Genomic DNA, 25787 nt, shown 5'->3' on the forward strand with positions numbered 1-25787 from the left:
AGTTAATCTCACCAGCATCCCTTTGAGGTAGCTGATATGGGCAGCCAGGTAGCCATCAGTGCCATTCACCGAAAGGTTCTGGCTCCCTGTTCTAAGAGCGGAGTGGGAGAATAATTTCTGGACTGTGGTGGTTGGGGGCGTCATCCAGCCAGTTTTGGCCAAGGAATTGTAAGCTTCCAGAAATAATATTTGTTAACTTCAAGCTGATTAGTATTAGGTGTTAGACTTGATTTCATTTGAGCTTACCCCGTGGGTCCTGGTTGTCATCAATCTTTGGAAGATAAAATGGGATAGTGACAAGACCACAGGCTTTGGAGTCAAGCAGACATGAACTTGAGTCTGGCTCTGCCAATTATTAGTGTAGTGTCCTTAGTGTCTAGTGTTGTGTTGCTAGAATGTGATCTCCTAGGTCTTCTGATACAACCAAGACTGCAGAGTGTGGAAATTCTTAATAGTAGGGATCACTTACTGCTAAGGGTATCATATCAAGCATCGGTGGCAGTGTGGGTAGATATTTTGGGGTGGGGTCTTCTCTCCCAACATCCTCACATCCAGACAGCCTGAGCGACTTGCCTGAGGTTACTCAGTAAGTAGCAGAGCCTCAGTCCCAACCCAGACCTCTCCAGTTCCTTCCAGTATGTCTCGCTGCTTCCAGGATGAAACTCACTCTGCTCAAACCCTACATCTGTGAGGAAGGAGAGTTACAGCCTGGTTTTAATGATCGACTTCCACGTGGAGAGCCTCCGCATTCTGCTCGTGTTTGCCTTGGAGCTTCAAGTTGATTTATTCTTTGAATATTTCTCTCCTTTCTCTGACTCTGGCTTAGCAGTGAGAACAGCAGGCACTGCCTTGGCAAGGTTACAGGATAAACTTGCTGCTTTTAGGACATCTGCATCCAGCAAAATCTTTATTTTTTCTCCCTTGGGCATCATCTTGGGAAAACACATCTGTTATTCCGGGTGCTTACCTGACTGGGCTTATTTTTCCTCCCTCAGATGGAGAAACATTCTGTCAAGATATGAGGAAGAGTTTTCACACCCTCTGATGTCACAGACCCTTTGTGTATTGAAAAAAAAAAAAAAACCCTTAGAATCTTGATTGAGTCAAAGTTGTATAAAAAAAAAAAGATGAGAGTGCCACCTGTGTCCCAAGGTCCTTCAGGTTCAGGATCTCAAAGTCACTGGAGATGATTTCAGGGTCTCTAATAAGTCACTGAAGTGTGGGCAGTGGTTGGGGGCCTGAGTGCACCTTAAGGGACAGACTCTACTTTCCCTGGATGCCTGCCCCAGGGCACACTTACACATGGCTGTCCTCATCTCATTCTCTCCAGTGCACTTTCCAGCACCTGGGGAAGAGAAACAAAGACCAGGGTACAAGTTTGAAATTCAATTCTGCCTCATTCATTCATTCTAGAACAATTATTGAGCACCTACTATGTGCCGGGCATTGTATGAGACACTGAAGAAACACCAGTAATCCAATCCCTGACCTCATTTTAAAGCAGTGGAGATCTGACAACATGACAAGGCAATTACAATATGATGTGATTCACTCATTCATAATTAACTCATTTATTCAACACTATTGAGCACTGATTGTATGCCAAGCACTGTTTTAGGTGCTGGGAATACAGCAATGAGCAAAACAGACCAACATCTCTGCCCTCCTGAAGCTTATCTTTAGATGATGTAGGCAGATAATAAAACAGGCGCAGTGGTAAGAGGTGATCATGAGCATCAGGAAGCATAAGGTGCAGTAGGTGGTGAGCGTGATGGAGGGTGCTGCTCCAGGTCAGGTGGTTGGGTAAGGGTTCTCCGAGGAGGTGATGCTTTGAGGAGAGCCCTGCGATGATACAGGGTCACAAGGTCACAAGCACTGCGTCCTGTGGGAGCCTCGGGGAGGGCCTCTAACCCTTGTGTCTCCTTGTCTCCTTGTGGCCTTGGTTGAGCCATGTGACTTCTCTGGGCTTTTGTCTCTTCCTGCCTCGACGGGGTTTAATACCCTGCCCGCTCACTTCCTCTGATTGTGGAAGTAAAAAGAGAAACTGTTCTCGAAGGAGCTTCCTTGCTCTCCCAACTTGGACCTGTGAATTATTCTCATCAGCCTGTTCTCAAAAAGGCTAGCCTCATCACAGTCTCACAGTTTCCGTGGTGCAGATGTGAAGTCACAGATTTGGCTTTGAATCCCGCCGCCAGGCCTCCCAACTTCCCTGAGCCCGATTCCCTCATCTGCACAAGAGGGATAATGAACAGAACCTGTGTTTTCTGGTTACTGTCAGGACTCAGTGAGCTTGTGCATTTCATGCCCTCTAATGGGACTTGCCCTGCACGCAGTGCTTTGATACTGTGTTCACTGTAATCATGTCACTATCATGGTATTTATTAATATTAGGGATAACAGCAACACATGCGGAAGCCTCAAGCACATCCCTGGCATGCCACCAATGCTCAGCAAATATTACTGCCCTCCCCTTCTCTTCCTCTTCTTTCCCACTCTTTTTCCAGTGATGCTGCCCCCTTCCCCTCTATTCTGTTCAATCCAAGCCAAGGTTGCAGAGAGCTGACATCTGAGGTTAGGCTTAAGGAGAAGACATGGTAAAGAAACTCTTTCTCGTCCTTCTTCTTGGAAACTTTGATTGCGCATCGACAGAATGCCAGGCTCTGTTCTAATCACTTCCATGTATATTAACTGATTTGATCCTCACACATGATAATACATGTATGTTGATCTCCCCCATTTTATAGTTATGGAAACTGAGGTTCAGCAACCTGAAGTGACTTCTGCAAGGTCACTGAGCTAATTTGCAAGGAAATCTCTAGCTCACGCCCCCAGAACAAGAAAGAACTCAGGGACGTGGCGCTGGAGTTCTCTAAGGACTTAAGTTAAGAAAATAGGTGACCAGCTTCTCAGTGTTGTGTCTCTCCAAAGCCCGAAAGTAACAGGTGAGGTGCAGAGAGCCTGCACCCCGATGAGGAGGCTCTCCTGTGGGAAGGCACGTCGTAGGGGGTTTGTCTTGTCACTCGGGCTCCGCTTACTTTCTCTGATCCTCCTCTCTCCTTCCCTGGGGCAGGCAAGCATGTCCACAGACAGCTGCAAATTGCTGATCTTTGAGAAAGGCACCACAGAAAGACAAAGTGAATCATTAAAGAGAAAAAAAAAATGGAGCTGCCTGCCTTTAAACTCTCAGACTCCGGAGCATAGCAGTGCTTGGAGCTCGGCGTTGCTTGTTTCAGAACTCCCACATCAGTAATTGACAGCTCCCTACACCCTGCCCTCTGAGAATCAAGGCACCCCCGGGCATGGAGAGCCAGAGTGTGGATTCCCAGACGCCGGAGCAGCACTGGGGGACTCGGTCCCCAGCCTTTGGAAACTGCTGTTCTTTCCTTTCCCTTGTTCTTCTCCTGGAAAAGCAGCTGGCTTTGAGGAATAGCAGGAGTACTTAGTCAATTAGACCGCTGGCACACCCATTGATCTTGGGGGAAGTAAGGTCAGAAGAACAATTACGCAGCCTGTAATCCTTCTCCATCTTTCTCTCCTGTGGACCTGTTGGAATTACACCCGATTGTCAATGCAAGCTTTGTTCTCCTGGCATGTCTCTCCCTCCTGCTATTTCTCTCTTCCTACCCATCTGGATTTCTGTCTTCTTCATTCTTATCATTTTCCTGACTTCCTCTTTTCCCTTCTCTCTCCTCTTCATCTTGGGAGTAATGAGCCCATTTGCTCATTTTCAAGGCCATCCTCTGACTTGGCTGCGGGTCATCTGTCCGCTGGGGTCACAGCATTGTGTGGAGGAAAGTGTGGGGACTCAGACAGATGGGAATTCAGATCCTAGTTTGGGGCTTTATTTGCTTTATGACCTTGGACAAATCATTTAGCTTTCATCATCCCTTCGTTAAATATGGGTTGGATCAACATATGAGTGTGCTTGAGATTGGCCCGTGGCAAGTGATCCACAGGTGGTAATCATCGTCATCATCATTAATTATTATTGTTGCTTCTAGAGAAGGGTTAGGGGTAAGGTCATTGCCCATTAAGGCTCTGTCTTCTCAGGGCCTGAACCGATAAGAACACAGCCTGATGAAGTATTAGGAACTCTGCCCAGAGAAAGAGTCTAGAAAAGTCAGATGTGCGGTTATCTAGGGTGAAGATGGCCCAGGAGGAAATCCCCTGTCCCCCGTCAAACAGCATCAGGCAGCAGCTTCCCCATCAGATCTCTCCGTGTGTGTCCACTCTGGCCATCCGGCATGCTCCAAAGTTCTTGGTTCCCGCTCCAGTTTCCTGCTGGAATGGTGGAGTCCAGCCCAGAACCCCTAGCCTGGTGAGACCTCAGGTTCCTTCGAGCTCTGAGTTCCGGAGCTCAGTGATCCTTCTTCTTTGGTGTGCGGTACAGATGATACTACAAAAGCCTGGTGCTGGAAGAGTGTCGCTGGGGACGGCCCGGAGGTTGGCTTCTCAGCTTTCCCAGCACCTCTGTCAGTGCCTTCAGAGCCATCAGCAATACTGTCATTTGAAGGCATCGAGCGGAAGGGGAACAGGATTTGTTCATGATTCTTGGCATCAGCAGAAATACCCTGGTATTTCTGAAAGAGTGCTGGATTTGGAAGCAGAACACTTGGTCTGAGTCATGGTTCTGTCATTTACTAATTATAAAAACTTGGGCAAGTCATTTAACTTCTGGAACGACATCCCCTACCATTCAGTGAGAATCGTCATTTGACGTGGATGCATCTACCGAGTGGCTTGTAATGCTGGCTCCTTCCGTTATTAAAGCCCTCTTATAGGTGTGGGGGAGATTTGTCAGGTATTTCTACTCTGCCTGGAGAGACAAGGTGTTTAGAGCAGTTGCCAGTTGCAGTATAAAAGGCAGCACAGCATTGGGGTGAAGGACAGGGACTCCTGTAAGTGTGAGACTGCCAGGATTCACCTCTCTGATCTGCTTATCAGCTGTGACCTTGGGCAAGTGAACCTACCTCGATGTGCCTCCATTTTCTCATCTGTCAAATAGGGCTTGTGACATTAGAATCTAACTCTTAAGAGATTTTCTGAGGATTTTGAGAGTTAATAGACATAAAGCTCTTAGAACCATAACCATCACAGAGGAGTCTTTGTCTCAGTGTGAGCGACTATTATTATAGGTCCAACTCACAATAACGCTCCTTAAATGCCTCCCTCATCGACAGCCGTTTTCTTTCTTTCACCCCCCTGGCCGTATTTGATTGCACGAGGGGTGATCCCCTGGTCTTAACCTGATCAGAGTCCCTTCCTTGGTAATTTGGGTATGAAACCAAGTAATGGCATGTGTGTATGTGTGTGTATGTAAGACAGAAACAGACGGAGAAAGAGGGACTTGTGACAGATACACTCAAAAGGTTTGGGACACACATCTTACCCTACTTCCTACCAGGAAGTCTAGGGGTGCAGTAAGAGGAAAAGAGAGACCCACAAAGAAAGGTGAAGACAGAGACAGAGAAGGGCAGTCAGAGATGGAGAGAGGAAGAGACTGAAGCACACACGCAGAGTGGAACACAGGTGAGAGAGTGGGACAGCTTTATAGACCCTGGTTCTAGTACTTTCTTGAAGCCCAGCTGTGTTTCTAACCTTGGGTTCCAGAAGACACCTCTGTGTCATTATAACACAACCTGCTGAATCAGTCCAGATAGGCTAATTTATGCTGCTGTAACAAACACTCCCCAGTCACAGTGGTTTAGTACCACACAGGCTTTGCTCACTCTATGTGCCAACTGACATGTTCACTGGGAAGAAGATTCTTATCATCCTCACTCAGGGATGCAGTCTTTATCTTGACATGCTTCCACAATCACTTTGGTAGGAAGTAAACGTAGCAAATGTGCACTGGCTCTGAAACTGCCTCTTGCAAGTGATGCAGATTGACAATTCCATTGGCCAGCCAAGTCACATGACCACACTTAAGGGAATGAGATAAAACTTTATCATGCAACAATAAAGGGTACCCAGTCTATTTCTGAACATCCTCTAATAACTGCCAAACTCTGTTTTCTTTTCAATCCACCCTGAATTGCTTTCTATTAAAAAAACAAATAAATAAAAATTCCTAACTAGCAGAAATGATAAAAAAAAAAGAAATTCTCAGCTCCCTAAGTGACTGGATGTGAAGTTGGCTGAGACAAGCTGTCCGTGCTTTGGATCGCAGAGAAGGAGCAAACCAAAGAGGGAATAGAGTTATGAAAAGTGGGTGAAAGATGTGGTATTTGAGCTGGGCTTTGGAGAGGGAGTATTTGCCTAGCACTGTCATGATCCAATCTTTGAAACTTTAAAATCGCACATGATGTGGTGGACCCTGGGGTCATGCAGGCTGGAGTCTGCATCCCTGCTCTTTAGGGACCGAGTGAGCTGACAATAGGAAGCACCTAGCACATCGCTGGCACCGATGAGCTGTGGAGGAAGTATCTCCTTACACAATAATCTTCTCTTTTTAGTTACTGCTGCTGCAAAGTTTTCTTATTTTCCCCTGGGGAATCTAAACACTTCATACTGGCAGTATCATTGAGAGCCATGTGATTGAGGGGTTTGCCATTTTACTGGAAAGACTAGTTTAATTGTTGGCATAAAGTTCGTTGCCTTGGTGTTATAAGCCAACAGACTTGAGGCTCTGAGATTCCATCTGCTTCTCAAAAACATTTTTTTTTCCTGGAATCTTCCCTGAGAATATCATTTTCCACTTAACTTCAGACATACATTTTTTTTTACCTATTAGTGGAAATCTTATGATATTATTATTCTTTCCTTATGAATAGTTACCTGTAAAACTAAAGAGATATAGGTGTAGAATAGTAGTTGAAGTCTAGTGATACAGAGTTGAATTTCTAAGACATAACTTGAAACTGGCTCTCCTCTGCTCTAAAAGTACCAGTGGGTCCCTAATGACCACAAGGTGAAGTTCAGGTACAATTTCAGTAGCATCTCCCTTGATGTTTTGTACTTCCCCGCTTCTTGCTTTTGCCCATATCATTCCTTCATGCTGTATTCTTCCTCACATCTCCAACCTCTGCAATCAGCTGGACAGAAAAATACTTAGAATGCATTTGGATGCAAGTAATAGAAAACCCAACTCAAAGGGACTTAAATGATGGTGGGATGTATTGGCTTGTGCATTTGAGAAGTCCACAGGTATGGGAGAACTCAAGATTGGTTTGATCTTGTGGCTCATCAGTATCACAAAGTGATATTCTGTCCCTTTGATCTAACTTTTATGGAGTCAATTTCATTCCTTGAGTTCTCAAGATAGCTGATAATATCCCCAGGGACCGCACACCTCCTGCTTCCATTGGGGAGCAAAGTAACATTTCTATTCATTCAACTTTTGCACTAATTTCCAAGCTTTCTCTGATTATACCTTTATAAGTGAGTTGTCCACTCTAGATTACTCTGACTCATGTAGCGGGCTGTACTGAATGCCTTAAGCTTGGGTTATGTGTGCATTCCTGAAGAAGTCATAGAGACAAGTTGACTTAGATCAGTCAGCCCCCTCTCTCTGCCCTCAAACCCTACCTAAATTTCCTAGTTTGAAATTCCCTAGTTGGAATTTTCAAATCTGAAGGAAAGGATCCACACAAGTATGTATGCTGGGGCTGCAACCATCAATACACCTAATGCCGTCAACACTAAACCATGTCTATATACTCAAAAAGTATTTATGGAGGACCTGTGAGGTTCCAGGTATTCTACCAGATATAATCTTAGGCTTAATTAAACCTACTGGGTGTGAGGTTAGAGGAGGACACAAAAAGAAGCTTTGGAGCATCTGTTCAGGTCTGACAATAGAGATAAGCACACAGTGCTGTATGAGCCCAGAGAAGAGGAGAGGACACTCACTATGGAAGGTGGAGGTGGGTGGGGTCAGAGAGGGCTTTGCAGGGAAAATGATCCTGAGCAGAATTGTGAGGGGACACTTGGATTTGATTAGTTAAGAATGTGGAAGGAGAGGGGAGGAAAGAATGGTATTCCAGACAGAGCAATAGTATGTGTGAACACAAAACAGTGGGAGAAAACTTGGCGATTTGGATAATGCAATTCATTCAGTAGAGCATAGGGTCAAGAGTGTGGACTCTGATATTAGAATGCCTGGGATCAAAGAGATGCATGCACCCCAGTGTTCATAGCAGCACTATTTACAATAGCCAAGTGTCCATCAACAGATGACTGGATAAGGAGGATGTGGTATATATATGCAATGGAATACTACTTGGCCATAAAAAAGAATAAAATAATGGCATTTGCAGCAACATACATGGACCTGCAGATCATTGTTCTAAGTGAAGTAAGCCAGAAAGAGAAAGAAAAACACCATCTGATATCATTTATATGTGGAATCTAGAATGCCTGGGATCACACACCAGTTCTAGCATTTGGTGGCCATGTGATGGGTAAGTTAGGTGACCTCTCTGGGCTTTAGCTTCCCCCATATAAAATAAGTCTGATAATAATGGTAACTACCTCATTAAGACTGTTGGTGAGGATTGAAGGAGCTATTATGGGTAAAGTACTCAGATTACGCTCCATCACGGAAACACCGTAAAAGCGTGGGTGACTATCACCACGGCCAGGGCTGTTAGGGGCGGGGTGGGGGCACCTACTTATCTATTTGGAAGAAACCAAATCTGGAAAGTAGATGAGAACCTTGGGGAAATTCGATGTTATACATAAGATAGTCTTGCTTTCTTTTTGGTTTCAGCCCTGGCAGAAACTCGAGGTCTGAGAACTAGAAAGAATGTCATTGTTCTCTGCAGTGACGGTCTGGCCTGCTGAGTCAGGGACATTTTGCAGGATCCTGTCAATGGGGCCATCTGACCATGACTATCATGGCTGCCGCTTAGCGATCTCCTCAGCTCAGAAACCAGGTCAGAATAGCTTGTGCTTCAAGGCTGGTACTTTGGAATCACACAGATCTATCTGGTATGACTCCTACCTTCTCACATGTTTGTGTCTTTTAATTCTCACACCAACTCTGTGAAGTAGGCCTTGTCATTCCCATTTTGCATATGTGGAAACTGAGGTTTGGAGAAGTTAAGTAACCCACGCATCATAGACTTCAAGCCTAGGCCTGGGAGAGCTTGGGTGTTTTACTTCTGTATGTGTGTGTTTTAATCTTTAAAATGGGATAATGATAGCAACCAGCTTCATATTAGTGTGAAGAGAAAATGAGGGAGTGCTTGCGAACCAATCGGCACCATGACTGGTCCAGAAATAAATCATCGCTGAATCAGCTCTGATGAGGATGATGACATTTGGCTTTTTCACGTTTTTAACAAGGATCAAATTAGCTAATGGGTATGCAGGCAAATGCAGGGAGGGGAGATGGTTCACCAAGGCTACTGCAAAACGAGCTCATGCTGGTGAATCTAGTTAAAATCGCAACCCTCCAGCATTATTTATTCATTTAAACCAGCTTACTTTAACATCAGCAGGTTCACACGTAAGGCATCGCGTGTGTACGTAAGCCTGCGTTCTTGTTTCAGGGAATGACAGCCCCCTTCATCTAGCTGCCCAGGCCAGAAACCTGTGTTTCTCAGAACTCACTCCCTTCCCACCGCCTGGCCTCCAGATGGTCTCCTGGAGATGTGGATTCAGCATCCTGATGCCTTATAAGTCTAGCCACTCCTCATGTGTAGATCCTAGTACAGGCCCTCCTTATTGTATCTTGAATACATACTTTGAAACCTTTTGCCTTCAGGTTTTGTTTTCTCAGATACATTCAGTTCATGGCAACAGAGTGATTTTTCTAGAACACAGTTGCAACCATATCACTCTCCTGGTTAACACTCTCTGTGCCTCCTGCGGGAGTGAGTCTAAGCTTCTTGATCTGGCCTTGACCTAGCTCTCTGGCCCATCTGTCACCATGATCCCTACTTTCTTCATCTACAAATTGTGTATAGTAATCCCTCTCGTAGGGTCATAATGGGGGTGAAACGAGCTAGTCCAGGTAACATCTGTCATTGGTCAGCACGGTGCCGGGCACGTATTAGATGCTCAATGCCCATCCCCTTCCTGCCCTCTTCCTGAACCAACGTTTACAATTGGGCATGGACTTCGGTGGACACTGTTCTCCTACAAACCAAGCCTGAAACATTTCTACCTGCCTTTTCTTCGCTGAGGCACAAGCTGAATGCCATCCTCCCGCCCCTCCCCCACGCCATCTCTGTGATGACGGATCATCAAGTAATTAGGGCAGCAAGCATTTGAAACTGTGTCAGCTCCCTGATGGATCAGTTCCTGAGCGCCTGGCCTAGTACCGAGGAAGGCATATGCTTTTCTCTACACCGCTCCCCCAAGAACCCCGGGCCCCTGCCTAGGATGGCTGGAAGGGAAAAACAGAAGGGAACGCCTGGGGGACTGGTGCTGTGGGCGACATCCAGCACCTTTCCCTCTCTCCACAGGAGGCCTTTTAGACGGGTACTTGGCAGTGGAGGTTAGTGAGAAAATCAAGGGTGTTGGAATCAGAAGATGTGGGTTTCAGTCCTGGCTCAAACCCTTCCTGCTGTGTACCTACTCTAAGTTACCTAAACTTTCTGAGCCTCCGTTTCCTTGGCTCTGAAATGAGGATAATGCTCTTTTTCTCACTGGGTTCTTGGAAAAATCAAATTAAATAGTGGATGAATTACATAAGCTAGAATTTCAAAATGGAGACACAAAATCTCAATATTAAGTGTGCTCTGCTGAAAAGACATTCAGGGCCACAAAGTGGTACTCTCATAGCAGACTTTCGTTTTTACTTCCTGTCTGGAGAACTGGGTGAATGTGTTAATTATCCTTTCTCCGTCTTAGTATATTTATTTTTAAAACAGGAATAACTGCCCTCACACTTCATAGGGTGAGTTGTGTATTATGTTCTTGGTAAACTGTTAAGTACTAACAATAGTTACTACTTTTGTTGCTCATGCTAATGATGGTGGCTATAATTATTTATCTTAATTAAATCATGACAATGAGGAATACTGTTCTTAGAGGAGCATAGCCCAGCTGGGAGCTGTGGGTGAATCGCTTAATCTGTATGTCTGTTTCCTCAAATATAAGATGAAAAGGATGAGTTTGATGGGCGCCTAAAATAGGAGCTGGTATACAGCAAGAGTGCAATAAACAGAAACAGAGTAAGTGCTCAGTAAATGTACATTGAATAAATTAATGAGTGAATGAACAGTAAAAGTTATTTCATGGGGCTGTTTCGAGGTGGAATGAGAAAGTACATTACATGCTGTGAGGGAAGCTCGTGGAAGGAAATGTGTTATACAGAGGATCAGTCCTGCAGCCTGCCTAGCTTTCTCCTGCCATCTCCTGCTGTGAGCACCCTCTTCCATGTCTTCGTGAGCTCGTTTCATGCAGCAGCGATGTGGTTCCCACGCCCAGCCTGCGGGGGCAGGGCCACGGCTGCCTGTGAAGCGCCTGGCGACCCTGGTGTCTGTAATAAACACACCGGAGGTGCCTTTGCTTCCCTCCACTCCCACTCATTCTCGTGCAGTCCTGTTTGGAAGAACACTGAACCCAAGAGCCAGAGGTTCGTGCTGGTGTAACCCACAACATTCCTTTTGAGGTTCTAGAATGTTCCAGAAATCTGTGCAGACAACTTTTTTTAAGCTTTGCTATGTTCCTGACCAATGGCGAACAAATATGTCCCCTTGGTTCTAAAGGGAGCTGAATTAATGAAAGAAAACACTTTTGCGTGGAGTTTGAAAGCATTAAAGAATCTTACTGTCTCAGAGTCTTACAGACTTCTTGGTCAGGGCTTCCACCACACACCCTCCCGTCCGGTTTCTCTTACGTCACCCGTGGCAGGTGGCCGGCCTCTGTGCATACTTCCAGAGATGAGACACTTGCTATTCTATTCATCGTCTCATCTGCTCAGCCAGTGTCTGCCTGCCCTGTTTCACCTCCTTGATTCTAGTTCTGCCCTCTGGAGTTTCACCGCAGAAACCTTGTCTCTCTTCTGTGACTGCTGTTGAAGTCACCCTGCTTCAAGTGTTTGAGAATAGTGCTCTTGGCCCATTAGCTTCTTTTTTTTTTTTAATTGAAATATAGTCAGTTTAGAATGTTGTGTTCATTTCTGGCATACAGCATAGTGATTCAGTTATACATATATATGTATGTTCCTTTTCCTGGCTTTTTCATTATAGGCTATTACAAGGTATTCTTCGAGCCAAGCCTGTCTTTAAATTGTTCTTGCTTTTTTTATTGTTGGCAATAATAATATATGAAGTTTGTTGAGATAAAGCTAATTATGTGCCACACCTCTGTCCTAAATGCCTTATATAGTTCATTTTCAATCCTCCCCACAGCCCGTGAGTATGGAACTCTTACCCTAATTGTACAGAAGAGGTAGGTGAGGCCCAGAACAGCGAGTAAGGACACAGCTGGGATCTGATTCGAGGGTGTTTGTTGGCTGTGGAGTCTGCACTCCGAACTCTTAGTCCATATCTCTCCCTTTTGTAATGTTACTAATAAAATAATAGAAATGGTATTATTAGAGGTACTAATTATTGATGGGCTGCTAATTGCCGGACACCACTAGGTGTTTTATATACATTAGCTCTTGTCCTCGCGAGAAGAGGAGGGAGATCTCGTTGTTTACAGGAGAGGGACCTCAGGTGTCAGAAGCCAGTATTTGGTTTGACCTCCCTCTCCGGCGTCCTGGGTGAAGCTCACACATTCACAACAGTATTCCACAACGTCAGATGAGCCCCTTCTCTCTGCCAGCCCTTGTGCTGGGCACCATACACGGTGACAGACAAGACAGAGTCCCTCTCCTCCTGTCACTTACCCAGTGTAGGAGAATAGGCATTAAACAATGAATTACACAATTGCCTATTTAGTTTACATTGTGATGTTAATCACTTACATAAAGAATTAATATTGTATTTAATGCTCTGGAGGAAAAGTGAAATATGTAGTAAGAAGGAATAACAAAAGGGATCTAAGACTGTCAGATGAGAAGGAATGAACTAGTCCAAGAGGGAGCAGAGAGGTGGGGAGGGAACCCTCCAGGCAGAGGGAATAGCATGTGCAAAGGCCCTGAGGTGGTGTTGGGGTACACATACTAGGCTGGAGAGACAGGCCCAGGGGACTCTCCAGAGCCATATGGGTGAGAAGCTCAGCCTTTGAAAATAGATAATATTTTATTATTTTTTTAAAAGATCACTCTGACTGCAGGGTGGAAAATGGACAGGTGACAAAAAGGTGATTACAATGTCCAGTGGTATCTGATGAGCAGGACTTTCACACCTTAACACAGCAGGGATCACTCCTGGGGAGGCCACACACTGTTGTGGTCCAGAGCCCCACCAGGAAGCCCAGATGCCTGAGTTTGAAGAACTGTGAGATTCTGTGACTGAATATACACAAAGCACATAGAATGGCGCCTGGCACATGCTAAATGCTATCTTGTAATTATTGTTAGTTTTATAATGGCCACACAAACTGTTGATTGAAAGCAATGGTGGTTAATTAAATCCGTAAGAGCCTTGTAACGTAAGAAAGACTTGATGAGAGTCTGAAGCCTAACAAATGAGTCTGTCTTCCCAACTAAACACTGCAGGTCCTGCTGGATGCGTCCACTGCTTGCGAGTGGGGTTTCACCCTGGGTGGTTGTTTGAACCGGGAGCTGCTTGTGCACTTCCTGTTCTCTCTCACAGCATCCTGCTCAGGAGGCCTTTTCTCCCCAACCGGAAGTGCATTCTCCCTGCTTGGGTTGCTTTTGCCTTTCCCACCCATCACTTTCTGGTTTCCGTCTTATTCAAGATTTTGCTGCAGAGAGCCCCCTCCCTTACCCCTTGCGGGGGACACTGTGCAGAGCTGCCCAGGTCCCCTTTCAAGGAGGGATTTGCCAGCCAAGCTGCTGGGACAGCAGTGGGAAGACAGCTTCTGCTTGCCAACTCTTCCTAGGATCGCTCAGATGCAGAAGAACTGCCTGGTCCAAGGTCAGGTTCGCCCCTGGACAGCACCCATCCGGTGACTTGTTGATGTGGAGAGATGAAGTCCCAAATCGGAGAGCTCTGCCTGGGGGTTCCAGCTCCAGGAAGGCCCCAGGGTTGGCTGAGATCCTGCGTGGGGTTGCATTGCAGCCCGATGTCTCCCTCTAGGGACCCCTGCTTCCCGTCCCTCCTCCGCAGGCAGGGACCCCAGGACCACCGCGCATTCTATCATCCTGCACGCTACAGTCTCAGAGCTGGCCTCGGGGGGAGTCACCAACTTGTGGCTCCGCCCGTTCCCTGACACCACCTCGCCCCACGCTCACCAGGTACAGTTTCTTTACAGCACGAACAGAGTCTATCACGAACTGGATTTGTTTATTGCTTGTTTTCTCCCAGTTCCCTTTCCAAAAACATAAGGTTCTTATCTGCCTCGAAGGCACTTAACAAATAGCAGGTGAATGAATATAGTATAATATCATGGTTAAGTTCATTCAGCATTTGAAGCTATGCTTTCTAGGTTCAAATCGTGGCTGTGACACTTACCAGCCAGTGATCTTGCACAAGCTTTTAATTTTTTTCCCCAGGATTCTGTGAAGTATTTTTTTTTTGACTTGTATCATTTTATATTTAATTTTCTACTTTCATGTACGCTGATACAATTTATTTCTGCTTTTAAAATTTTATTTATTTTTTAATTGAAGTATAGTTGATTTACAACATTGTGTTAATTTCTGGTGTACAGGACAGCGATCTAGTTACACGAATATATATTATTTTTCATATTCTTTTTCATTATAGGTTATTACAAGATATACAGTAGAACTTTGTTGTTTATCTATTTTATATATAATAGTTTATATCTGCAAATAGATGCTAGGCCTCCAGAATGTCTAGCACAGAGTAAATACTCAACAAATCTTAGCAGTAAAGGGTCAATTCATTCACGGAGTTGTTGCAAGGATTAAATGAGATAATGCGTGCAAATGGCTTACTTAGCATGGCGCCTGGCTCAGAGAAAGCACTCAATAAATTTATCTGTTGGCATCAGCAATTGTCTACACCAAGTCACTGGAAAGCAAGTCTGTGTCCTCAGCCTCAGCTGCTGCAGAGTCCCCTGCAGCACCAGGCATCATACTGAGTAAGCACACAGGAGGTGTAAAATAAAGGCTGGCCAGTTAGTGAGCCATCCTCCCCTCCCAGCCCTGCAGGGCAGAGAGCCACCTGCCTTTACTCTGAGAACTCCACCCTGCTGGGCCCAGTGCCAGCCACACTGCCAACGCTTCACACAAGCACCTCAGAGAGGTGGTTTGAACTAAATTTCAGTGTCATCCCCGTTGCTCAAACGTGGTCTCCATGGCGACTCCCAGTCCAGCAGTCTGAGGAGGGGGACTTCTAGATCCGGGGGCTGGCACGCTTGCAACCTGCAGACACGTGCCATATTTTTTCGCATGTCTCAGACAGGTTGTGGGTCGCGTGTTCATTAATTAAGAGGAGAGTCATTGGTCCCCTGCAAATAATGTGCACATCAGTTTACAAATCGTGTGTACAAGGCGGCCCCGTGGTTCTTCCTCTCCCGTCTCCTGTCTCTAGAGTTGGTTCCTTGGCTCCAGACTCTTTCCCCAAGTCCACGGGTCCTGATTTTACTGTAAGAGTTGAAGAATAAAGGAAGAGTAGGATGTGAAATGGAATTTTCTTGGCTTATTAGAAGTCTGCTCATGCCCAGGGAAGGAAGAAATAATGAACCCCCACACAGTTATGTACTACTTGGTGATTTTTGAAAAATTCTTTCATGAATGCAGTATCATTTATTCCTCCCTTCATCCCTGGGTAGCGGTTATTATTTTAAAGGTGCTAAGAACTCAGGCTATGGAGCGCAAATCATCTCTTCCACTTAGTAGCTGTGTAAATGGCAACTGGCTTGAGTCTTTCATGTGTCATGTTCCCAATATGAAATATCATAATAACTTGGGACCTGATTTACAGGATTACATTGTGGCCTCAATGAGATCATGCAGGGAAAACAGAGAGTCCACCTAGGGTCTCTCAAGGTTTTTGTTGTGAATATACCCATTTCACAGATGGAAACTAAGACCTCTGAGGTCTCCAGTTAGTAATGGGCTTGACAAAAGTTTAGACTTCAAGTTCTCTGGCTCCTGAATAGACCTTTAATAGCAGCTACCAGGGGCTGAGTGTGTGCTGCAGGTGGGGCTCTGGGCTTTGCAATGGACTTTAGATGACAGGGCTTCTGATCTGCAGCGTGCATGCTCTGAAGGGTGATTATGTGCTGGGAGACTTGCTCCCACGAAACATTTCCTGATTTTTTTCCTATCACGAGGTTAATTTTCAGTCATTGTAAAGGTGTCATTTTTTCCCCCTCACATGACAAGGTGACTTGTACCCTTTCTCAATTATTGGACCCCCGGGCCATTTCAACCGGATCTTATTTACAGCCTGGTGACCCCAGAGCAGCCACAGGGTGGCTGCTTGCTTTACTTTCTGTAATGATTTTGTTCTGTTCTACCTCTAAAACCTTTCCAGTTACGGGCCTCTTCTGGTATTCTGCTGTCAAGAAGCAGCATCGGCCTGGAGGCCGGGGACCGTGTTGTCCAGCTAACTGCTGGACAGCTGGCTGCATGGTGGACGGGCCAATCAGTTGATCAATAAACCAAGGCTATTAGTGCGCGTGCTAAGATGTTGGATTCTGGCCTTAAATGACTGTAGCTCTCCTCTCAGCCATGCCCATGTGCAGCGGTCTCTGTGTGTGTGCTGCAGACGGCTCACCCAGCTCCCGTGCCGGTGCTCCCGGGCCATCCGTGGAACAGTGAGGAGAAAGCATGGCTTCTGTGGCATGGTTTCTACTCGTCTTGGGGTTGTAAGTTGCAAAGGGCTGAGAGACTTTCTCAAAGCAGAAAGTCACCTGGGTGCCCAGGCTGGCCTTCTGTCATCTGCCCCACCCAACCAGGTGTGGAGGCTGGGATTCCTGGTGCCACGGTGAATGTTTCCAGCCTGCGCTGGGCACAGAACCTGGAGACCCTGGTGTGATTTCCCATGTGGTAGTAGAGTCTTTGTTGCTGAGCAGTAGAGTCGCAGAAGGAAAGATGGGTGTTTCAAAAAGAAATCTGGAAGAGCTGTGTGGAAGGTCTTTGCCAAAGGCTGCTGGAATCACGGAGGCAGAAGCCCTCCCTGGATTGTGTAACATTCTCCCATTTGAGTGACTGAGCCACGTGAAAAACCATGCAGTAGATGAGAAACCCCTGGGCAAGGACTCATGAGGCTTGAGTTCTCGTCCTCACCTCATCACTGATTAGGCCTGTGACCTTTGACATGCTTTGTAGCTATCTAAGCCTCAGTTTCCTAATCCGTCTAGTGGGGGCAAGTTATCCTTGCCCTGGGTTATTTTCTTGTGTTGTCGTAAAGTTTGAACAAACTGATGGCTGTGGAAGAGGTTTGAGAAAGACAACTTGTGCTACACAACACACATTTTAGTGTTATTGTAGGGAAGTGAGGAGCTGGAAATAGGATATTTTAATAGAGTGGATGTTTCCCTGGATAAGATGGCTTCTTATTCTAAGGAAAAAAATTAGTTCGAGCCCAAGGCTAGTCATTAAATCAGGAAGATGATTTTGCTTTTGCTGGCCTCAGTTTCCTCACTCTCTGAAATGAAAGTTAGATTAAATGGTTTTTAAATTCCTACTTGGGGTGTGTTAGGGTACTCAATTTGGTTAATTGATGGGTAGCAGATTAGCTCCCTGGAAGAGAGTTCTCTGCCTGTTTTGAGGAAAGGAAATCACATTTGCTGACTCCTGACTGCCCTGTGTCGGGTGCTTCCCTCCCCTACCTCATTACTGTCACATGGCCCTAGGGGACAGGCTTTACTGTCCTCGTTCCACCAAGAGAGAAACAGCTTCAGGCAGTTATGGGTTGAATTGTCCCCTCCCTCTCCAAATTCATACGTGGAATCCTAACCTCCGGTGCCTCAGATTGCTGATGTAGTTAGTTAAGATAAGATTATTAGGAGGGGCCCCAATCCAGTCGGACTGGTGTCCTTATAAAAAGGGGAAATCTGGGGGGTTATAGCTCAGTGGTAGAGTGTGTGCTTAGGTAGCATGCATAAGGTCCTGGGGTCAACCTTCAGTACCTACATTAAAAAATAATAATTAAAAAAAAACCCTAATTACCTCCCCCCTGAAAAAAAATCACTAGAAAAAAAAAGTTTAAAAAAGGGAAGGGGATTTGGACACACACGTGAGTGTGCGTGCGTGCACACACACACAGGGAGACCGCCAGTTGAAGATGAAGGCAGAGTTCACAGTGATGCACAGAATACAAGGGATTGCCTGCGAACCACCAGAAGCTAGCGGGGAGGCCTGGAACACATTCACCTCATAGCCCTCACAAGGAACCAACCCTATCAATATCTGGATCTGGGATTTCTGGCTTCCAGAACTGGGTGATGATGAATGCCATGGTTTGAGCCACCCAGCTTGTGGTACCCATTTATGGCAGCCCCAAGGAAACTAACAGAGAGGCCGAACCACGTTCTCGGGGTTGTGAAGCTAGTGCTCCGATCCAGGTCTGTTTCATTCCAAAGCCCATATACCTGTGGTTGCACTCACCCTCCCTACCCTGGAATGAGTCCAGTGAGGATGTTCTGGAGTTCATCTCAGACTCTGAGCATCCTCTTCCGCCAGCCACCACCGGTCCTCTGCCCTGCTTAAGGAAAGGTGATGGGGTCGCTATGGATTGGGAGCCCGTCCTTCTTCCTCTTCCTTCTTGCTGGCAGCACCGGAGGAGGCACCCGGGAGGCCAACAGCCCCTGGCTTGGCTGGCTTCCCCATACAGTGGCCTCCCGCAGTCAGAATGTGGCATTCTCCTGCCGAGGAACCAGATGCCCCATGTTGGAATGCGATGTCATGGCAGGAGCGGGCGTGCGAGCAAAGGTAATCAGGGAGAAGCTGCTCGGGCTGGTGTCGCCTTCTGTCTAACAGCCTGTGGCTCCTGGCCAAGGCGGCTGAGAACTGGCAGTTCACCCCAGGACTTGCGAGCACTCACTAATGAAACCCGAGGCGAGCGTTCCTGTTGGTGGTCAGAACTCAGTGGGCACTCAGGCAGCTGCCCCCTTCCACACCCTCACTCACAAGCTCCCCGGAGGGTGGGAAGGGTCATGAGGGAAGAACCCTGAGAAGGAAGCCATCCGTGCCTGGGCACCTGTCCTTTCCCACTCTTCTTTGTCCCTCTACCTTTGTTGTCTGCAAGGTGGTCCTAACCAGTCCCCCTCCACCCAGGGGAGAAAGCGGGCTTAGAAAGGTGAAGAGGGTTTTCCAAGGGTACACAATCGGGAGAAGGAAACCTAGGATTTAGAAACTGGTCTGTCTTGACATAGAAAACAAACTACGGTTACCAAAGGGGAAAGGAGGGGAGGGAGGGATTAACAATTACACACTACTATATATAAAATAGATAAACAACAAGGACCTACTGTATAGCACAGGGAATTTTATTCATTATCTTGTGATAACTTAGAGTGGAAAAGAACTTGAAAGAGAATGTGTATATATATGTATAACTGAATCACTTTTCTGTACACCTAAAGCTAAGGCAACATTGTGAATCAAGTATACTTCAATAAAAAGAAACAAAACGCTGGTCTGTCTCAACAAATCGCTATGCCCTTTCTGTCGCAGCACGTACCATAATGCAGAGAATCAGGGTCACCAACCTGGCTCTCTTCTCTACCTGCTCCTCAGGTTAGAGGGCCCTCTCAGAGACTGTTTGAACATTGGTTTTATTTATTTTCCTCTAAATTCAAGGTCTAACCATGTCTTTTAGCAAGTAAGTCCCAACTGGCTTCAAGAAAAAGTCCGGACTCCTTAACCTGGACTCCACCTAACCCTCAGCTCCTTTCCCACACCCCCACCACCCACTGCCACTGTCCCCCAGCACAGGGACGCTGGCTTCTGCCATCCCTAGACAAACCAACTTCCCCTGAACACCTTTGCGCCCTCTCTTCTCTGCTCTGGCTCAGTGTGCCCGCCCCTGCGCTGCACGAAAAACCCTTCTCACATGCCCAACATCCATCTCCTTGGTGCAGCCTTCCCAGACGCTCCCAGGAAGTTTTCCCATCACAGTCCTCAGCGTTGGGACAGCAGCACAGCCCGTGGGCTGTAAGCATCAGTGCTGGAGTCACCTGCCTGGGTTGCATCCTCTCTCTGCCACTTCCTCGCCATGTAACCTTGGGGAAATTGCTTAACCTCACTCTGACTCCATTTTCTCATCTGTTAAATGGGGATGACAATCATGAGGGCTTGCTCCATGGGGCTATTGGAAAGATTAAAAATGATGGACATGTAAAGGACTCCACTGCATACATTGAGCTATCCATCATTCTTCCTTGCTTGTCTACCCATTAGACTGTGTGCTCCTTGAAGGCCAGGACTCTGTCTTATTTGCCTCCAAACCTCCCATCAATCTCAACATAGGACCTAGTGCCTGACTGATGTGTACTTGTTAAACAAATAAATAGAAGGAGGTGACCAGATTTACAGTGGCACTCTCCTGTGTGATTCCAGCACCAATCAGGTAGCAGCAACATTATTAATAATAGAATTAGCACCTGTCTATTAAGTGATTACTATGGGTCAGGCAAGGTTTTAAACACTTTGCCTGGCAACTCATTCAGTTGTCTCAACAACTCTCCAAAGCAATTGTTACTGTCATTTTCATCACCATTTTATGGATGAAAAAACCGAAGCACCTGGAGTTTCAGTGACTTCCCACAGCCTCTATAACTGGAGTGTAGCTGAGCTGGACTCAGCCCAGCCGCCTGCCTCCAGCATCCACGTTCATGGCCACTCCATTATGATACTTACAGGGAAGGCGTGATGGCATTGAACAGCCCAGGGAAGAAAGAAGAGGATCCTAAAACAGCAACTCATGCTGAGAGACAGGACGGAGTGAGGGAGGCAGGGTGGGACTGGGCTGTGTTTGGAGCAAGCAGGTGGGGTTGAAACTTTCACTGCAAATGGCCCTGATGAATTCCTCACTTTCCTCTGTAAGTCAGTCCAGTTTTCTTAAAGGCACTGAGATAGAGCAAGTGGCCATCAGGCAGCCCATGTGGTCCTACCTGAGGCCAGGAAGACAGTAAAATGACTCCTGCCTTTTGTTTTGCATGTGTTTTTAGCGTCTAGCAGAACGCCTGACACAGAGTACTTATTTAATACATGACAGTCGAGTAAATGAATGGGGAATCAGGAAGTCCAGGATTCAGTGGCTTGCACAGGTATCCAGTTTCCACTTATGTTACTTTAAACCTCTTCTCATCTGTATGCTGGAAAGCCCAGCTTAGGGGAGAGGGTGCACATCTTTACATGATAAGCTTTTGTGTCTTCCATCACTGGCTTGCACGGCAGCTTCCGAGAGTCCCGCGTGCCCGGAGCTCCAGGCGGTAGCATTGCTATGAATGATGAAGCCCCCGGATGGTCTCAGTGGTGAGCAAATATTAACACTTGGAATCAATTGCGCCTCCTTGATTACTGGGAAAACCGTTCAGAGGCCGGCAGAGAGTTATCGCACCACGCAATGATCGAGCACGGGTGATAGAGTGGGAGCGGGCGGCATAAATGAGTTTAAGGCAAAGATGGATTTGCACTTGGAAACCGAAATCATATGATGAGTTTTGCTGGTGAAATTGCAAAGTACACCTGGAAAAATGCCAAGAATAATGCAGATGGGCCCCTGGCTGTCTCAGCCCATGCTTTCCATCGCAGCCAACTATAAAATGGGGAAATTAATGGGACCTACCTCACAGGGTAGCAAGGAGGAGTAAATGAGTTAACACAAATGAAGTGCTTAGCACAGTGCCCAGCATGTAGTAAGCACTCAGTGAGCGTTAGTCAGCATTGAAACATGCTAGGTACCACGCGTACAGCTAAGAAGAGACAGGGTCATAGCGTCCTCACAAATCTGACAGTGTATGAACAGCCAGGCTCACAGCTGTTGCGTGATGTGATGGGTGCCATGACGGTGACAATTCAGGACATTGTGCAACTCAGAGGAGAGGTTTCCCCAAGCTGGACTTAGAGGGTTGGGCAGACCTCATAGATGACGTGCCTTGATGGGAGAAATTGACAGGCGGGAGGTTGCCAAGTGGAGATCTGGGAGAGGATGCTTCGAATCTCAGGGAGTAGCAGTGCTTATGACAAACTTAGAGACAGAGCATGTCCACCGTGGGAATTCAGAGTACAGGCGAGCCAGGAAGTGCAGTCGGTAGGGGTACTAGTTTCCTAGGGCTGCTGTGACAGAATATCACATACTGAGTGTCTTCAAACCATAGAAATGTATTTTCTCACAGTTCTAAAGGTTCCAAGTCCAAAACCAAGGTGCTATCTGGGCCATGCCCTCTCTGAAGGTTTTGGGGAAGAACATAACCTGGCTTCTTCCGGCTGCATCCCTCCGATTTCCGCCTCTGTCTTCACATGGCTGTCTTCCCTCTGCGTGTGTCTCTGTTTTCGCTTCTTATAAGGACACGTGGCATTGGATGAGGGCCCCCCTATCCAGTCTGACTCCATTTTAACTTAAATAATGACATTTGCAAGGACCCTGTTTCCTAATAAGGTCACCTTCTGAGGTTCTGGGTAGAAATGAATTTTGAGGGAACACTATTCAGCCCAGGGCAGTGAGGGTGACCAAGGGGAGTGGAAACGAACAAGAATGAAACCAAGGTAGGACCCTGATTATGAAAGGATTAGTAATAAGGAATAATCACAAGCCAACACTCACGAGCAATTAGTGTATGGAGGACTGTGTAAGATGTATGCATGTATAAGATGCAGACTCCCTTTGAAGCAGGGAGAATGAGATTGAGTGAGACCAGAGGGGAAACTCAGAGCCCAGAGTTCACTGAGTGTGTCATCAGACAGGGTTCCAGCAGGAAGCAGATGGCAGGCCTGGTTGGGATTAGTTCAAGGAAGGTTTATTGAAGGGACTGTTTACCGAGGTGTGAGCACGGCATGGGGAAACCATGTGAGACAGAGCAGGGTACCGGGCTGTTACCAGCCATGGGTCTGAAAGGTGTAGACAGGGAGCAGGTACTGAAACCCAGACCAGGACATAGTGTGAAGAAGGCCACCTTGAGAGGAACTGTGGCCTTTGGCTGAGGGCGGCCGCCAGCCCAGGGCGACCACAGACGGAGGCAGCCAGGAGAATAGATGCCTTGAGTCCTTCTTCCCTCTGGCCTCTTGCTGAGGCCCCAGGTGAGTGCCCTGACTGGACCCCAGAGGACAAGAGGGCCCATTGACATAGCCCGCAGCCTCGTGGGGTGTTGAGCTGAGCACAGAGGACTGGAGAGTGGATGTGGAGAGACAGACAGACAGCATCTTGCACTAGAACATGAATGAAAAGGCAGAGCCTAAGAGACAGAAAACAGGCACATTAGATTGTAGTGAGAAAGACGATATAACCTAACATTAAGAATGAGCAGGATCTGGGGTGAGATAGGCTTGCATTCACATCACTAACTCACTGTGTCTCCAACCAGCTGTGTGACTCTGAGCACCTGCCTCCTTGTGAGGTTATTGAGAAGCTTATACGGACCAGTACAACTTAAGTGCTTAACACCGTGTGTGGCGCTTGTGATAAATACTCAGTAAGCAGCACCCACTACTACTGCTGTTATTATGAACAGCACTGAACAGCAATCTGTTGCAGTGGGGCCTCTCTTGAAGGCCTTGGCCAGTCACTCCGTACAGCAATAATTCATTCATTCGTTCATTGACCCGTTCAACGTGCATTTGTGACTATCTAGTATGTGCCCATCATTGGTCTAGCTGGGAGTGGCCAACAAAGCAAACAAAACTCTGCCCTTGTGGAGCTTACATTCTGATGGGGAAAATAGACAATAACAAACAGATGAGGAAAATAGACTGTCGGGAAATGATCAGTGATGTGGATAAAACAAAGCAGAAAGGAGAGAGAGGGAATACTTGGGAGGGGGTTGCAAGTTGAAATACAGCAGCCACTATGAAAAACAGTATGAAAATCCCTTAGAAAACTAACAGTAAACCATACCCTATGATCCAGAAATCCCACTCCTGGGAGTATATCTGGAGAAAACTCTAATTTGAAAAGATATATGCACCCCCCACCCCCAATGTTCATAGCAGCACTAGTTGCAATAGCCAAGACATGGAAGCAACCTAAATGATGTCCATCAACAGATGACTGGATAAAGAAGTTGTGATATATATCTATATCACAATGGAATACTATTTAGCTGTAAAAAAGGAATGAAATAATGCCATTTGCAGCAATATGGATGGACCTAGAGATTATCAGACTACGTGAAGTAGGCCAGACAGAGAAAGAAAAATACCATATGATATTACTTATATGTAGAATCTTGAAAAAAAAAAAGGACACAAATGAACTTATTTACAAAACAAAGACAGATTCACAGACATAGAAAACAAATGTATGGTTACCATGGGGGAAAGGCAGGGAGGGATAAATTGGGAATTTGAGATTTGTAGACATATAAAATCGATAAACAACAAGGTCCAACTGTTTAGCACAGGGAACTATATTCAATACCTGTAGTAACCTGTAATGAAAAAGAATATGAAAAGGAATATAGATATATATGTGTGTGTGTGTGTGTGTGTGTGTAACTCAATCACTATGGTGTACACCAGAGACTACCAAAACACTGTAAATCGACTATACTTCAAGTATAAAAATACAGAGGCAAGAAGGATCATTGAGAAGGTGATACTGGAGCAGAGATCTGAATGGAGTTGAGGGAGGAAGCCATTCTGATGCCTGCAGGATGGTTCCAGGTGGAGGAAAGAACAAGGGTGGAGGCCTTGAGGCCAGAGCCCACGGCCGCATTGGGGAAACAGCAAGGAGGCAGCACCATGGGAACTGAGGTCAGAGGGGTGACAGGAGCCAGGTCCACAGAGCCCATGGTCTTTAAAGGACCATGTTCTGCATGACACAGCAGCACGTCCTGCTGGACATCTGATGTTAATGTTGTCTCCCCATCTGTAAAATGGGGATAAGAATCCCCATTGTGTTTCTCCCATGTGATTGTAAGGGTGCAGTAGAAAGATGGGTTATGACGTCGTTTTGAAAATAATGATTAGACAAGATGATGTTCTCATTGCTTGGTAATCTTGCCTTTGGCCACCTGCCACTGAGTAGAAAGACTGCCCATGCCTCGAGTGTGTGGCCGTGCTGGACCATTGCCTGACAGCGGGTTGTCGTCTCTTTCACAGAAAAGCTCATCTTCTCCCTTTGCCTCTTCAGCTCTGGGGCCTGGATTTTCAAACAGCTGTTTCTCCCCACTGTGTTCTATGCCCCCAAACCTCCTCTGTGGAATTGCCGACCAATGATTCACAGAGCCCTGTTATTTATCCTATATGCAATAAAGACTTTCTGTAGGTTATAGGGAATAAATGTGCTTTTTACTGTCATCTGTGGTTCGTATTAAACTTATCCCCTCAGTGGGGAAATATCTTTGCAGGACCAAGCAGTTTTATGTCCAAACAGCCAATGAGCTGATAATGGGTTTTATGTCCAGCTGTAACCAGCAGCCTTGCAGGCAGCCCTTTCTGCATTGCAGTCAGGACTTGTGGGTTTCTCAACCCGTAGCGTGTAAATACTTCTCATCAATGCTTGGCCTGTGCTTGTAAATAGAGAAACTGGGCTCCCCATGAACGTCTGCCGACAGAAGCATGGGATCCGAGAGGCCTTACAGAACTGAGGCCAAAAAACCTGGACCAAGAATGAATGGCATGAGATTATGAAAACGGATGGAGCAGTGGAAAGAATACTTTGCACCGGTAGAATCTT

The 25787-nt window shown here is 46.4% G+C and overlaps 1 protein-coding gene and 1 pseudogene across 2 annotated transcripts in view; one reads left to right on the forward strand and one right to left on the reverse strand.

Moving 5' to 3' along the window:
- The window catches only part of LOC105092852 (RAB6A-GEF complex partner protein 2-like), a 129353-nt pseudogene extending 129209 nt beyond the window's left edge, over nucleotides 1–144 (reverse strand).
- The window catches only part of DAB1 (DAB adaptor protein 1), a 1070346-nt gene that overhangs the window by 138308 nt on the left and 906251 nt on the right, over nucleotides 1–25787 (forward strand). The gene's annotated exons all lie outside the window — the stretch shown is intronic.

Source organism: Camelus dromedarius, chromosome 14 (genome assembly GCF_036321535.1).
Source record: "Camelus dromedarius isolate mCamDro1 chromosome 14, mCamDro1.pat, whole genome shotgun sequence".
NCBI lineage: Eukaryota > Metazoa > Chordata > Mammalia > Artiodactyla > Camelidae > Camelus > Camelus dromedarius.